This window comes from Mobula hypostoma, chromosome 22 (genome assembly GCF_963921235.1).
Source record: "Mobula hypostoma chromosome 22, sMobHyp1.1, whole genome shotgun sequence".
Lineage (NCBI taxonomy): Eukaryota > Metazoa > Chordata > Chondrichthyes > Myliobatiformes > Myliobatidae > Mobula > Mobula hypostoma.
The window spans coordinates 13,349,640-13,354,239 of NC_086118.1; the positions used below are offsets into that span (position 1 = coordinate 13,349,640).

Below are 4,600 nucleotides of genomic sequence, written 5' to 3' on the forward strand. Positions count from 1 at the left end.
CGCCGGTAATACCCACAGAACCCCAAAAATAAGCACAGGGCACTCACCTTCTGGGGTCTCGGCCAGGTGGTCACTGCAGCTATCTTAGCTGGATCAGTGGCCGTTCCATTTCACGAGATTATGTGCCCGACATAGCTGACCGACGTCTTACAGAACTGACATTTGTCCAGGGAAAGTTTTAACCCTTCCTCCTTCAGCCGACTCAGCACCTTCAGCAGCCGCTCCTCATGTTCCTCCAACGTAGATCCAAACACTATCAGGTCGTCCAGGTACACTGATACCTCCAGCAGGTTCATTTCCCCCACTATCCGCTCCATGAGCCGCTGGAAGGTGGCTGGGGCCCCCGAGATGCCTTGGGGCATTCGTTCAAACTAGAAAAATCCCAGGGGGCAGATAAAGGCCGTCTTCTCTTTATCGCTCTCACTCATCGGAATCTGGTAATACCCACTCCGCAAATCCAATACGCTGAACCACTGCGCACCACTCAAACAGGCCAATGTGTCTTCCACCCTCGGGACCATATATTGGTCGGGAACAGTGCGCCGGTTCAGGGTCCTATAGTCCACGCACATGCGTACCTTCCCATTTTTCTTCCTTGCCACCACTATGGGGGACGCATAGGGGCTTCGGGACTCCGCGATAATCCCTGCATCTTTCAACTGCCGCAAGTGCTGCCACACATCTTCCACATCTGCTGGGGCCAACCGCCGCGACCTCTCCTTAAACGGGGTGTCATTTGTCACCCGGATAGTGTCCCGAGTGCTCTTGGAACATCCCACATCAAACTCGCCCTGAGAAAAGACATCCCGTAACTTCAGCATCTTCTCCACCAGCCTGCTCTTATACTCCAGGGGAGTCTTTAAAATTAAAGGCCTCCTCGGTCAGTCGCCCCCTGTTCTCCAGTCGTTTTCCTCCAGTGGGCCTCACGGGGGCGCTAGACGTCACCATAACCGGGAACAAGTGCGCGAGAGGCATCCCGCGCTTAAAGGTGATCTCCCTCTCCATTGTGTTCCTTACAATCACCCCCATCCGGCGTGCCTGTTCAACCGAGGACCTCTGCAATTCAGGTCACACCAGTGCCTAAGCCGGGAACCAGGACTCCCCTTCAAGGTCTTCTGGGGTGTCTATTAGTAGGGCCTCACCCGCTGGTACTCCGGAGAATCTGGGGGTCCCCATCACTAATGCCGCCTTCCCTGGCCGTATCACCTTAGGCCTTGCCTGAGTATGCCACACCGTCACTCATTTGCACTCAGGATCCAGCCCCTGGGGGTCACCCACTTCCTCGAACACCGCTTGAAACACTGGGTGCACCGAAAGAGTCTCCAGAAAGTTTGCCCCACCTTCTCCTTACAGGATCCCAGGAGCCGTCGCACCAGAGGGGAGTTAGTCCCCACTAACAGGGCAGCGCCACCGGTTTCCACCGGGTCCAGACAAACCAACACCAACGTCTCAAGGGCTTCCGACATTCCCACATCACCCTCCGAGAATTCCAATCTCACTGACAATTACCCATCGTACGGGTAATCACCATCACTTATACCCCAAATCTCCAGTGCATTAAACGGGGTTACTGGCAAATGCTTCAGATATTTGTTGTAGAACGACCGGTACAGTAAGGTAGCCTGCGAACCTGGTCAAGGATGGCTCTTGCAAAGATTCCCTCTATCTGTAGGGATACGCTGGAACAGGGTCCCACCAGTCCATCCGGAATAAGGGCTAGTGCTTTCGGGGGTTCCATGGCTGATTTCTGGGAAAATGTTCCTCCTGAGACTCCAGTCCGTTCCCTCACTGAGCCTCTCCTAAGTTTCCTGATACCTCTCACTTCTTAGTTGCCCGGGGGCTTTTCCTCTGCGGGGCATCTTGTCTCTCACAATCCCTCTGAAAGTGACCCGCTTCCCCACAGCTGTAGCACACCCCCGGCCACTCACATTCCCGCCGGAAATGCCCCTCTCTCCCACAGTTATAGCACACGCTACCCGCCGCCCCTCTCGTTCCGGGACAACCCCCACTCCCAACCCACAGTGCGGGCCGAACCCGAAGGGGGCACTCCCCCTGTCCATCCCCTCAAGGGGGGGGGTCCCTCCCCCCATAGGACCCCTTGGATTTCACTGTTCTCAAACCAGCCACCACCTCCTGAACCGCTGAGGACCGTCCGCGGTGGTCCGAGCCCCTTTTCCGGCCCAAAGCACTTTCCTCTTCCCGCACCTCTCTAATCAGCTGCCCGAATGATGGAGGGGGGCTCCTCTTATATGACTGCTGAATACTCCAAGCCACCCTGTCCTCCTCCAGGGAACCATTAAATATCTGACTCATCCTCAACCTCGCCACTTCGTCCACCTTCACTACCCCTCGGCGCCACAACCCAGTAAGCCTTCTTTCCAGCTGGAAAATGTATTCTGAGAGCTTTTCCCCTCTTCCCTGCCCCATGTTTTGAAACTCCGCTAAATGTTGCCAGGGATCTCCTGACAGTCCAAGTGCTCCCTCCAAAACGTCCAAACACACCGACAGGGAAGCCGAGGGTCGTTCCGCCCTCAGCTCGCGGACTACATCTGCTGCGCCGCCCCTCTAACTTTCCACCAATCGCTGTCTCTTTTCCTCATCCAAACCTGACCACGCCTCTAACAACTGGGACGTATTCTTAATCCATACTTATATTCGTCCTCCCCTTCCGGGGTGGGCGTGGCTCCTGAGAAAATTCTCAGCTTCGGGCGGGGCCCCTCGACCCTTCTCACCAGGGAGGTAATGGCAGTCGCTAACTCGGAGGTCTCACCCCTGGCTGGGGGACGGGGCCTGGCCAAGCCTTCCCACTCTGACCCCCCACCACTGGCTACTGGCACCTCCCCTGGGGTCTCATCTAGCTCCTCCTCCACCTCCTCTGGTGTCTCCTCACTTTCGTCCTCCAGGAGGGTGTGGAGACCCCACAGCTCCGCCTCCCCCGGATGCTGACTGTAGCTGGCGGTTCCAAAGTCATGACGTCAGCACTCGTACGAACCAACACCCAAATAGATTCCACTTCTTTCCCACACCTTCTAGCTACCAGTTCTACCTGCCCTATACCTTTGGTCAAACTCAACCCTCGCACTAGTACGTCTCCCGAAATGCGGAAATCCACCCCACTTGGCACGCACGCATGATTCACCGGTACGTCCTCTAATTCACACCAACTACAATCTTATCTCGATCCATCTTCGCACTACTAAACACGGTGACTATTACAGCTTTACCGAAAATCCAAAAACCCGGACGGTAGCCCCCACAATGTAAAGCTCCACTATATTGGCTCGTATATATCTGGGGGAAATCCCGCCCGGCGCCTGCCTGGACGCCTCCAGCTGGGTCGGTGGCTGTACCACGGCCGCCTGAATCAATCCCAAACATCAATCATCAGGTACCAGGTACACTTTATGATATTACTAAGTCTATGAAATTAATATAAGTTCGATACAGAAAAAGAAGGAATGCGGAAAAAAAGGCGCCAGACTTATCAAAGTTCAAGTTCTTCGTGCACAAGTTGGAGCTCAGGAAGTTCTTCGGGACCACCGGGACCCTGTCGACTCACGGCTCGGGATCACCTGGAGTGATCGACCGGAGCCTTTCGCACGTCCATCATCCTCCCCGTCTCTCCTCCGACTCTCCGCCAAAAACTTTCATTCCCAGTCATATGAGTCAGCATTATCAACCCAAGAATTAATAACATGAACACCCATTGGCTAATAGCACCCCGCTATCTGTATTAACCCAAGCAAATGTCTAGCTGGAGACTTTCTCAGCATTTAACATAACATAGAAGCCATTTTAATCCACATACGCAGCAGTTGAAAAGATTAACATAACAAAGAAGCCGTTTTAAATTTAATATACAAAGAAGAACCCCCCGTACAAACCCTTATGCAGTACTTTTATGCATCCAAGAGGCTGCAACAGATGGTCTCGGTACAATGGAGGGATTGTTACTAATACTGCATCATTAGAAAGGTATACCAGGAGCACCATCAGGGGACTTAAACATGAGATATTGATGTGAACAAGCTGCAATACAGGACACATGCGGGCTGTGCAGCAAAAAGAGCATACGGTGGTCAGAGCAAGTAATCCCACATCTAACAGACCAGATAAAAAATTATCATTGTTATCAAGTTATCAAAGCTATCAAGTGGCATTGAAATTGAATAATTGATCTACTAATTGGATGAGAGAGCAGCACAATGGCAGAGCCCAGTTTCAGAACGCTAAAGTCAAAACTATAGTATTCTAAAGCATGTTCACCTAGGAAAGTGTTGTGTGAATGAGCCATGACAACTCCCAGCTAAGCTTCTGCTCCATCACAGAATCCAGTCTTCAGCCAATTCAGTTCAATCTACAGGATATTAATAGATAGCAAAGAATACATCTTACGGCAAAGTCAATATGATTCTGACTTCAAAACTGAAGACCTGCACTTGAAAACAATCTGCACCTCTAGCCAAGCTGTGTTATTACAGTTACAACACTGGCATCTGCCCAACAACATGGAAAATTGCCCAGGTACAGAAAGCGCAAGATCAATCTAATCTGGATAATTATCACCCCATGGGTCTACTTGCAATCATTAATAAGTGAT

At 52.0% G+C, this 4,600-nt stretch overlaps 1 pseudogene; it reads right to left on the minus strand.

Moving 5' to 3' along the window:
• Positions 1 to 1,818: 1,818 nt before the first annotated feature.
• On the minus strand, positions 1,819 to 3,186 carry LOC134336623 (modulator of apoptosis 1-like; annotated as a pseudogene).
• Between the last annotated feature and the right edge of the window lie 1,414 nt (positions 3,187 to 4,600).